This window comes from Nerophis lumbriciformis, linkage group LG38, assembly GCF_033978685.3.
Source record: "Nerophis lumbriciformis linkage group LG38, RoL_Nlum_v2.1, whole genome shotgun sequence".
Lineage (NCBI taxonomy): Eukaryota > Metazoa > Chordata > Actinopteri > Syngnathiformes > Syngnathidae > Nerophis > Nerophis lumbriciformis.
In genome coordinates, this window is record NC_084585.2 from 2924112 (window position 1) to 2936611 (window position 12500).

General features: G+C 40.0%; 1 protein-coding gene across 7 annotated transcripts in view; it reads right to left on the reverse strand.

Moving 5' to 3' along the window:
* The window catches only part of celf4 (CUGBP, Elav-like family member 4), a 373411-nt gene that overhangs the window by 272354 nt on the left and 88557 nt on the right, over positions 1 to 12500 (reverse strand). The window lies entirely within an intron of this gene.

Genomic DNA, 12500 nt, shown 5'->3' on the forward strand with positions numbered 1-12500 from the left:
GAAGAGAGAAATATATATAAAAATAGCTGAAAACAACACAACCGCCATCTTTCCAATCAAATAATTTTCTACATGAGCAACGCGGCGGCAGCGGAACGTTCATATTGGCATCAGCGCAGTCAAGTCTGGACGGAGGAATGAAAAGATGGCAATATTTGCTGGGCTGGCAGATTGCTGCAATATGCCGCGTGCGAGCGGGAACACGTGGGATGTGACGGAGCTGCCAGTTATCGGCCATCACACCCTCCTGGCTGCTGAGACACAACCCCCCCATCTCGCGAGCTCCATATGTTCCACCACTACCCACAATCCTCGGCTTTCTTGCCATGACGTGAGGAAGACGGAGACGCGGGAGGAGAAGCCGTGGGGAAGGTGTAAGCCTCTCCCTCGCCGTCCCGGGATGCCAGCGAGGCGCACGACACCGTCAGCTGGCTGACAGTCTCCTCGTTTAGTGGGCATGATTAATGGGGATGACAATTTACTAACATACTATATACATATACATACATACAGTATATACACATACATATCTACAAACCCCGTTTCCATATGAGTTGGGCAATTGTGTTAAATGTAAATATAAACGGAATACAATGATTTGCAAATCATTTTCAACCATACTTGCCAACCTTGAGACCTCCGATTTCGGGGGTGGGGCGGGGCGTGGTTGGGGGCGTGGTTAAGAGGGGAGGAGTATATTGACAGCTAGAATTCACCAAGTCAAGTATTTCATATATATATATTTATATATATATACATATATATATATATATATATATATATATATATATATATATATATATATATATATATGTATGTGTGGGAAAAAAATCACAAGACTATTTCATCTCTACAGGCCTGTTTCATGAGGGGTTCCCTCAATCATCAGGAGATTTTAATGGGAGCATTCACATACCATGGTTTATATAGGGCACAGAGTGGGTGGGTACAGGCTGGTGTAGGGGCGTGGTGATTGGCTCATGTGTTACCTAGGAGGTGTTTCCGTCTGTGGCGGCATGCTGTTACAATTTCGCTGCGCTTGTTGAGGGATGACAGGTCTGGACGGTAAATAATAAACAGTTTCTCTTTCAAGCATAGGTTGCATCTTTTATTACCACTATTGTAAGGTGTGCTGGATGCAAGAATTTGCCATGTTATTGAATATTCAACATTATTGTCTTTGAGGTCCCAAATGTGTTTGCTGAGTTCTGTGGTATTCCGCAGGTTTTGGTTCCTGAAAGAAGCTTTGTGATTGTTCCATCTGGTTTTAAACTCTCCCTCGGTTAATCCTACATATGTGTCGGATGTGTTAATGTCCTTACGTGTTACCTTAGATTGGTAAACAACTGATGTTTGTAAGCACCCCCCGTTGAGAGGGCAATCAGGTTTCTTGCGGTAGTTGCAGCCTTTGTTGGTTTTGGAGTCGCTCTGTCCGGGGGCCGACGGCTCATTTGCAGTTGTTTTGTTGTGGTTTGAGATGATTTGTCGTATATTGTTCATACAGCTGTAGCTCAATTTAATGTTGTTCTTGTTGAATACTTTTCTTAGGGTGTTGCCTTTGGGGAAGTGTTTGTCAATCAGAGTGAGGAATTTGTGGCCAATGTTAGTTGAGACGTTTTTGCTGTATGGGGGGTTGTACCAGATGATGTTGTTTCGTTTTCTGTTCTTTTTTGGTTGGTTTCCTGGCGTGGGTTCATAGGTGAGGGTGAAATTGTATCCGCTTTCATCAAGTGCTTTTTGGTACGGGGGGGTTGCTTGGTCAAATTCAGCTTTGCTAGATGACAGCATCGATAGCCTTTTATTGATTCCGGTAGGTATTCTTTTCGTGGTGGTGGGTGGGTGGTTGCTGTCATAGTGCACGTATTGGAGTGTTGTGTTGGATTTCGTGAATGGTTGGTAGCTGTTATTTCTCAGGTTGAAAGTGACGTCGAGGAAGTTGACGGTTTGCTTGTTGGCTTCAATCGTGATCCGTAAGAACAACATTAAATTGAGCTACAGCTGTATGAACAATATACGACAAATCATCTCAAACCACAACAAAACAATTGCAAATGAGCCGTCAGCCCCCGGACAGAGCGACTCCAAAACCAACAAAGGCTGCAACTGCCGCAAGAAACCTGATTGCCCTCTCAACGGGGGGTGCTTACAAACATCAGTTGTTTACCAATCTAAGGTAACACGTAAGGACATTAACACATCCGACACATATGTAGGATTAACCGAGGGAGAGTTTAAAACCAGATGGAACAATCACAAGGCTTCTTTCAGGAACCAAAACCTGCGGAATACCACAGAACTCAGCAAACACATTTGGGACCTCAAAGACAATAATGTTGAATATTCAATAACATGGCAAATTCTTACATCCAGCACACCTTACAATAGTGGTAATAAAAGATGCAACCTATGCTTGAAAGATATATATATATATATATATATATATATATATATATATATATATATATATATATATATATATATATATATATATATATATATATATATATATATATATATATATATATATATCTACATCCTGAAAATATGCAAACAAAACTGTGTTTAGATAATTGATACTTCAAACTTGCATAAATAAATATTAAGGAATATAACATAACTTGGCTTCTGAGAGCTTCAAAATATAATGAATAAAATGCTAAAGTTGTTGATAAACAAGCAATTATTTTAATAATTAAATATGGTCATTTTAAATGAATTATTATGATAATTTAAAATCAATTATTTCATATATGTTTATTTTCATGTATAATTCTATGGCTGGATGTAATAAGGAGTCACGAAAAAAATACAAATAAAAATACAATTAATTTTGATGTTTTTAGCAAAATATAAAAAAAATGTATTTCGTTTTTTTTTTTTTTTTAATTAATAAATATATTTATTTTTAGGTAAAATGAACATAATAATACAATTTATCTCTAGTCTGGATGATTTAGTTCTTGTCACCCTGTTGTCCTCCCGTCATGAAAAAAGGCTGTCCTCGCTCAGGAGCAGGAGGGGGCGTGGCTTCCAGCTACGGCTGAAAATCGGGAGATTTTCGGGAGAATATTTGTCCCGGGAGGTTTTCGGGAGAGGCGCTGAATTTCGGGAGTCTCCCGGAAAATTCGGGAGGGTTGGCAAGTATGTTTTCAAGCCATATTCAGTTGAATATGCTACAAAGACAACATATTTGATGTTCAAACTCATAAACATTTTTTTTTTGCAAATAATCATTAACTTTAGAATTTGATGGCAGCAACACGTGACAAAGAAGTTGGGAAAGGTGGCAAAAAATACTGATAAAGTTGAAGGAATGCTCATCAAAGACTTATTTGGAACATCCCACAGGTGTGCAGGCTAATTGGGAACAGGTGGGTGCCATGATTGGGTATAAAAGTAGACTCCATGAAATGCTCAGTCATTCACAAACAAGGATGGGGCGAGGGTCACCACTTTGTCAACAAATGCCTGAGCAAATTGTTGAACAGTTTAAGAAAAACCTTTCTCAACCAGCTATTGCAAGGAATTTTGTCATGTCTGTGTAATCATGTTTTGTTTTAAGTCGTGTTTTGTTTAGTTATAGGACTCTTTAGTTTCTGTCTTTTCACTCCCTTGTCTTGGTTCCATGATTACCCCATTAGTTTCACCTGTTCCACGTTTGGACTCATTGTGCACTCTTGATTGTCACCATAGCAACCCATTAGTTTTCACCTGTCACGTCACGCACCTGTTTCACGTTTTGAGTCACGCACCTGCTTTCACTAATCATGTCCATAGTATTTAAGTTCATTCATTTTCTGTTGTTCGTCCTGACGACCTCACCCCACATTTATGCTCGACACATTTCTAACTCCTTTTCATGTCCATCGTTCACGCTGATCCTTTTTTGTCCATGCCAAGTAAGTTTTCTTTATTCAAGCCATAGTTTGCAAGTTTTGTTTAATTGTTCATAGTTTCTGCCCTTGTGCAAGTTTTGTGTTTATAGTCAAGTTTTGTACTTACGCCCTTGTGCGCGCTTTTCGTTTATTCCTTTTTTTTGATAGTATTAATAAATCATGTACCTTCATTCCCGTTTCGCCCGAGCCAACTTTCCGTTGCATCCCGGAAAAGCACACACCCAAGACCAAGTCATGACAGAAATACAGTAGGAACGGCATTGAGAAGGCACTATTTGGTTTACCCGACACACGAAAAGTGACAAATTGCGGGAGCGCACTATCCACTTTAGCCGCCTTTCCAACTTTGACCACAGCGTCAGTTGCTATGCAGAGTGGAGCTTTCCCTCATTTTCAGCAGACTGCATTGCAAAATAATATTACCACTAATAATAATGAATCACATTTTTAACGCACTTTACATTTGTTAAAATCTCAAAGTGCTACAAAAAAAAAAGGTAAAAAATTAAAATAGAAAGTTAGAATATATAATAGAAAATTTGAATATAAATAAAAACATGAAAAACACAAGATAAAACATAGAAATATACTGTAGATACAAATAGAAACAAGGGTTCAATCTCTCTCCTGTGTTAGTTTGAAGGCGAAACGACAAACGCGCTCAGAGGAGTTCGTTTTTGAAGGACCGGTTTTTACAAAAAAATTGTTTTGAAGGGGGAATAGCAAACTTCCTGTTGATTTTTGCTGGGGGTTGTCAATTTATGAAATGTAGGTCTATGTGAGACCTACATAGAGGTTTTTGTTTCATGTCTCTCCGACCTTCCTAGTGGGAGTTACAGGCAGTTTTGTAATTTTTTTCTTCCGAGGAGCAGTTTTTTCTCCGTTTTATTCAAAAATTGCTCTAGAGCGCAATTTTAAAATTTGGGGTTAGGTTATTTTATTAGATTTCAATTTCTGCTAGTCCTGATGTGTGCGTTCAGTTTGGTGAGTTTTGAAGCATGTTAAAGGGGTCAAATTACAGCTCAAAGAGGCAAAAGTGACTGTTTTTAGTACTTTTTTGTCTTGAAGGGGGAATTGCCAACCTCCTGTTGATTTTTGCCCGAGAATATAAAATTATGAAAACTAGGTCTAAGTCAGACCTATATAGAGGTTTTTGTTTCATGTCTCTCCGGCCTCTGTAGTGGGAGTTACGGGCAGTATAGATTTGTTTTCCCTAGGGGGCGCTAGAGCGCAATTTTAAGTTTTGGGATTTGGTTTTTTGATAAAACGTTTTGCCGTATATTACTGATGTGTGTGTAAAATGAGTTTTGAAGCATGCTAAGGGGGTCAAATTACAGCGCAAATTTGCGGAATAATAATAATAATAATAATAATAAAACCTTAGAAATTCAATAGGTCCTTATTAGGGCCATGCGGGCCCTAATAAACAGGACAAAACAGATGGGCCAGCAGTGCATTTAAAAAAACTAATTATCATCAATCAATCAATCAATCAATGTTTATTTATATAGCCCTAAATCACAAGTGTCTCAAAGGGCTGCACAAGCCACAACGACATCCTCGGTACAGAGCCCACATAAGGGCAAGGAAAAACTCACAACCCCAGCGGGACGTCGATGTGAATGACTATGAGAAACCTTGGAGAGGACCGCATATGTGGGTGACCCCCTCCTCTTCCTCTCACGGGAGATCCGCCCAGGAATGGGGCCGTTAAAATCCCTTTCCTACTGTAGCTTGTTGCATCAAATACTATTGAGTTAAGAGCTGCATTTGCATGCCTTCATGCTTTTTTTTTCTGTCAAAATGTAGATTAGAGATGCGCGGTTTGCGGGCACAACCGCGGAGTCCGCGGATTATCCGCGGATTATCCGCGGATCGGAAGGATGAAATTTAGCTTACCTGCCCGCCACCCCTGTTGCCGGGGGCGCGTAACATGGGTCACTCCGCGCGCAGTGCGCTCACGAAAGGGGTGGGGCTCACCCTGGTTGATATAGAGAGCAGGACGGTGGCCATGGAAGTCGGAACCTGCTAAGGAGTGTGTAACAACCCACCTGCCGAATCAACTAGCCCTGAAAATGGATGGCGCTGGAGCGTCGGGCCCATACCCGGCCGTTGCCGGCAGCGAGACGCGCTTGGAGGTGCGCTCAGCGCGGCTCCCATATGATTGCGCACTGGTGTGCGTCTGGGTCGTGACAGCGTGGCACACGAAAGTCTGTGCTGCATTGGATCAGTCTCCTTTCTTTAACAGGCAAAAGCTTTATAACCTCACCATACCTGCCAACTTTTGAAATCAGAAAAACCTAGTAGCCAGGGTCCAAGGGCCGCAGGCCCCGGTAGGTCCAGGACAAAGTCCTGGTGGAGGGTTCAGGGCTTCGCCCCCTGACGCAAAATGATTATTAGCATTCAGACAGGTTAAAATGTTGCTAAAACCATCACTTTTCTATCAGTCACAGTGACTTTTCAAAACAAAAATATTACAGCAAAAATCATATGGGTTGATTGACATGTTTATTCTGTAAGCTAACTTCAATAGTTTGGAATTATTTTGACAGTTAATGCCAGTTATCCTGTCAACCTTTCACAAGACTTCAATTTGTTCATTGAAAGTATAAACAGTATAAACACTTTTTACAGTAAACAAATGGTAAAACAGTACTAAACAATTCCATAAAAAAAAAAAATTGGTGTCATTATTAACTTTCTGTCCAAGCTTGTATAATCTACTGCCTTGGTCAATTGTAAAAAATATTCTGTGCCTAAAATTCACATTTCTATCACAATTATCATACTGTAAACATGGTAAGCTAACTTCATTAAAATTAATAGTCCTGTCAATAGCATGGAATTACAATTCAAATGTAGTTTTTTTTGTAAGCCTTTCAAAAGAATTCAAAATATGAAAAATTAATGAAAATTAATTGAAGCCATCAGACACTTGAAAAGTGACACATCACATCTCTAATGTAATCATTTGAACTTTTCAACCGAAATAGCACTGCAAAAATATTAAGGACATACTTCTGTATTTTGGTAGTTATGCTGTCAACATTTAACAAGATTTCTTCAACTTGGACTTGAAAGCATAAATAGTATAAACACTTTTAACAGTATGTCGTGCTGTGAAATACAGCCGACAGGATTGCGCACCAAACACGAAGCAAGGCCAAAGCGCACGCGCGCATGGTGCAGGAGAACAAAGGACTTCTTTCATTTAAGGTTTGTGATAAACCATCAAACTCATTCCTTAAAAGGACTCTATAGTAATATAAAGCAAATTTTTCTGGACATTATCATGCAAGAAAAGTTTATTTTTGGGACCGCGATCACCGCGTAATGATTTTTAAAGGTTGCATTACAAACATTTAACTGTCCCATGTGATCAGCCAGTGCGATTGGAAGTCCATGCTCAATTATTGCCTCCGTAAATAAAACTTCGGGCGGATGGCGGGCCGGTGCAGTTCTGATCAAACGTTACATCGGGTGGATGGCGGATGGTTGACGACTTTCTGACGCGGTTGCGGATGAAATAAATTGCCTATCCGCGCATCTCTAATGTAGATACATGAATCAATAAAGACGCTTCGTCTTTCACCCCAGGTCTTCCTAAAAGTGATGCGCTTGTTGGTGGTTTTAATTAACGGGCCTCTCCCTCGTTAGGCAAAGTGTGAGCTGGCCGCTGACAGCTGGGCTCGCTCCTCGTCCTCTCTGGGCCTGTCGTGTTAACGCCAACATGCGTGCGCCGTCCCGCAGGAAACGCACACGAGCGTCCTTTTCGCACGGCTGACACTCAAACGCACGCGGCGCAGGCAACAAAAGCGTGGAAGTTTGAAGTATGCAAAATGAAAAAGAATAGATTCTTTCTTAGTGTTTCACGATACAGACGATATAGTATATACAAAAGACAATGTTCACAGACTCTAGTCTTTGGTTCTCTATTAGATTCAAAAGTTTTCCATATTGGGACCATCATTTATGTCCTAACTTGTTCACAACTCCTCATATGGAAGCTACTTTTCCTTGCAGTGAAGTTGTCACGTTGTGTAAATGGTCAATAAAAAGAGAATACAAGAAATCCTTTTCAACTTATATTCAATTGAATAGACTGCAAAGACAAGATATTTCATGTTCACACTCAGAAACTTTGTTCTTTTTTTGCAAATATTAGCTCATTTGGAATTTGATGCCTGCAACGTGTTTCAAAAAAGCTGGCACAAGTGGCAAAAAAGAGTGAGAAAGTTGAGGAATGCTCATCAAAGACTTATTTTGGAACATCCCACAGGTGAACAGGCTAATTGGGAACAGGTGGGTGCCATGATTGGGTATAAAAGCAGCTTCCATGGAAATGCTCAGTCGTTCACAAACAAGGACGGGGCGAGGGTCACCACTTTGTCAACAAATGCCTGAGCAAATTGTTTAAGAACGACATTTCTCAAGCAGCTATTGCAAGGAATTTAGGGATTTCACCATCTACGCTCCGTAATATCATCAAAAGGTTCAGAGAATCTGGAGAAAGCACTGCACGTAAGCCATGATATTACGTACGTTGGATCCCTCAGGCGCTACTGCATGAAAAAGCGACATCAGTGTGTAAAGGATATCACCACATGGGCTCAGGAACACTTCAGAAAACCACTGTCAGTAATATATATATATATATATATATATATATATATATATATATATATATATATATATATATATACATATATATATATATATGTATATGTATGTGTGGGAAAAAAAAATCACAAGACTATTTCATCTCTACAGGCCTGTTTCATGAGGGGTACCCTCAATCATCAGGAGATTTTAATGGGAGCATTCGCATACCATGGTTTATATAGGGCACAGAGTGGGTGGGTACAGGCTGGCGTAGGGGCGTGGTGATTGGCTCATGTGTTACCTAGGAGCTGTTTCCGTCTGTGGCGGCATGCTGTTACAATTCCGCTGCGCTTGTTGAGGGATGACAGGTCTGGACGGTAAATAATAAACAGTTTCTCTTTCAAGCATAGGTTGCATCTTTTATTACCACTATTGTAAGGTGTGCTGGATGCAAGAATTTGCCATGTTATTGAGTATTCAACATTATTGTCTTTGAGGTCCCAAATGTGTTTGCTGAGTTCTGTGGTATTTCGAAGGTTTTGGTTCCTGAAAGAAGCCTTGTGGTTGTTCCATCTGGTTTTGAATTCTCCCTCGGTTAATCCTACATATGTGTCGGATGTGTTAATGTCCTTGCGTATTACCTTAGATTGGTAGACAACTGATGTTTGTAAGCACCCCCCGTTGAGAGGGCAATCAGGTTTCTTTCGACAGTTACAGCCTTTGTTGGTTTTGGAGTCACTCTGTCCGGGGGCCGACGGCTCATTTGCAATTGTTTTGTTGTGGTTTGAGATGATTTGTCCTATATTGTTCATGCAGCTGTAGCTCAATTTAATGTTGTTCTTGTTGAATACTTTTCTTAGGGTGTTGTCTTTGGGAAAGTGTTTGTCAATCAGATTGAGGAATTTGTGTCCAATGTTAGTTGAGACGTTTTTGCTGTATGGGGGGTTGTACCAGATGATGTCGTTTCGTTTTCAGTTCTTTTTTGGCTGGATTCCTGGCGTGGGTTCATAGGTGAGGGTGAAATTGTATCCGCTTTCATCAAGGGCTTTTTGGTACGGGGGGGTTGCTTGGTCAAATTCAGCTTTGCTAGATGACAGCATCGATAGCCTTTTATTGATTCCGGTAGGTATTCTTTTCGTGGTGGTGGGTGGGTGGTTGCTGTCATGGTGCACGTATTGGAGTGTTGTGTTGGGTTTCGTGAATGGTTGGTAGCTGTTATTTCTCAGGTTGAAAGTGACGTCAAGGAAGTTGACGGTTTGCTTGTTGGCTTCAATCGTGATCCGTAGGCCGTTCTCTTTGAAAATTTGGCATATGCGCTTCTTTGGTATGTGAATGCTCCCATTAAAATCTCCTGATGATTGAGGGAACCCCCCCTCATGAAACAGGCCTGTAGAGATGAAATAGTCTTGTGATTTTTTTCCCACACATACATATATATATATATATATATATATATATATATATATATATATATATATATATATATATATATATATATATATATATATATATATATATATATATATATATATATCGGTATCGGTTGATATCGGAATCGGTAATTGAGAGTTGAATAATATCTGAATATCGGATATCGGCAAAAAAGCCATTATCGGACATCTCTAGTCAAAAGTAGGGCTGAGAACGGTATCACGATAAAAGTGTTTCATATCAATCGATATCAATAGTTATTGGTATTATATTTACGAACTATCAAAATTAAGGACTAGTAAAATATATTAAATGTAAACATTTTTATTTCGGACGTAACTTCCTCTGATTATAATCCCCTCAGATATCGAGGCAAACAGGAAATGTCAACACGAGCACGGAAAAATAACAATGTAACAAAATTGTAAACAGTTAACTATAACTTGGGGCGGTATAGCTCGGTTGGTAGAGTGGCCGTGCCAGCAACTTGAGGGTTCCAGGTTTGATCCCCGCTTCCGCTGTCCTAGTCACCGCCGTTGTGTTCTTGGGTAAGACACTTTACACACCTGCTCCCAGTGCCACCTACATTGCTTTAAATGTAACTTAGATATTGGCTTTCACTATGTAAAAGTGCTTTGAGTCACTAGAGAAAAGCGCTATATAAATATAATTCACTTCACACTTCACTACTATGCAAAGCCAAAGCCATTTATCAACAACACCCAGAAACGCTTCGCTCATCTAAGATGGACTGATACAAAGTGTAAAAGTGTTCTGTGGTCATGAACTCAACGTCAAATTTGAGGAAGCACATGGCGGTAAGTAACCTTCGTAGATATTTTGGCTGTCACCGTAGGCTGATGTTAGCTTCCCTGCTATGAATCACTGTCAAATGTACATCGTGTGGGGACATTTATTAACGCACAGTCACACACACACTCATGCATGCATAGAAACACCAATCAGAAGTGCACAGTGTGTTCTCCGGTGCAGCCCACACCTATCAGTTTAGGGTTTGCGTAAAGGCTAACTTGTTATTTTCCTTTGTAATCTCTGCCTACTGAGCCTATGGTGCTGTTAAGTTATTGTGGCTCAATTTGCCTTAATTTTTTTTATGTTAATGTATTATTATTTAATATATATTATTGTTGTAGTTGCTTAAGAGATATTCCTGGCTCTGAATTTGCTCATTGCTATTTTTATGTTTATGTGCATTATTTGTTGTCGTCATCAATAAACGAACAGGTTACTCATCAGTTACTCAGTACTTGAGTAGTTTTTTCACAACATACTTTTTACTTTTACTCAGAGGTGTGGACTCGAGTCACATGACTTGGACTCGAGTCAGACTCGAGTCATGAATTTGATGACTTTAGACTCGACTTGACAAAATGTAAAAAGACTTGCAACTCGACTTAGACTTTAACATCAATGACTTGTGACTTCACTTGGACTTGAGCCTTTTGAATTGACATGACTTGACATGACTTGCTACTTTCCCCAAAACCCAAAGATGAAAAAGTTATTCGGGAGCGCTCCGTATTTTTCATTGTGTACTTGTCTATCAGCGTTGCGTGTGTCAGCTGGTGTGCTCTCAGTACAACAGCCAATCAAATTACATCTACTTTGTTTTCATCACACAGCATTCATCCAATCAAATTGCAGGACAACCAACGAAGAAGACATGTCCAAACCACACGCCAGTGAACAAAAAATGATAACTAAAATATTTTCGTTTGGGTATAAAAATTACGAGGTGGTCAACACAAAACGGTTTGCAGTATGCAACACATGCGGTTCGAAAATGACTGATGGAGAGGCAACAACTTCCAACTTCGTCCGGCATTTGAAGTTGCACAAAGAACGGTAAGTTTTGAATGTAAGATAACGTTTATTGGCTAAGTAACGTGACTTTTATTTGCTGTGTAGTTAAATCAGTGAGGCTGTAAACTCACTGCTAACGTTATAACGTTATTGCAAACACGGGAATCTGTTGCAGTTCACTACCTTATTCATACTTTTTGTTCAGTGATTTTTTAAGCAGGGTTACGTTAGTCAATATATCACACGTAACGTTAGACGGCGGTCAGCAGCACCGCGTATTTTAGCCACCTAAAAAAAGACAAAAATAGTAAAATAAAGGTCAGTTAAAATGTATACTATATTATGAATTTGTGTATCGTTTTAGCTAGCTTTCTGACATACTGTTGGTTGTTTACCTCAGTGGTCCCCAACCACCGGGCCGCGGCCCGGTACTGGTCCGTGGATCGATTGGTATCGGGCCGCACAAGAAATATATATTTTTTCTTTTTCTTTTTTTAATTAAATCAACATAAAAAACACAAGATACACTTACAAGTAGTGCACCAACCCAAAACAACTCTCTCCCCCCTTTTGTTCTGGGCATTGAACATGAAGACTCTTCCTTCACTGTTCCGAGTGGCCATGAGAGTCTTGGCAGTGCCTGCCTCCAGTGCTCCAGTGGAGCGAGTTTTCAGCCATGGTGGCATCATACTACGCCCCCATCGTGCACAAATGACTGACAGACTCTTGGCTAATTTGGTCTTTTGC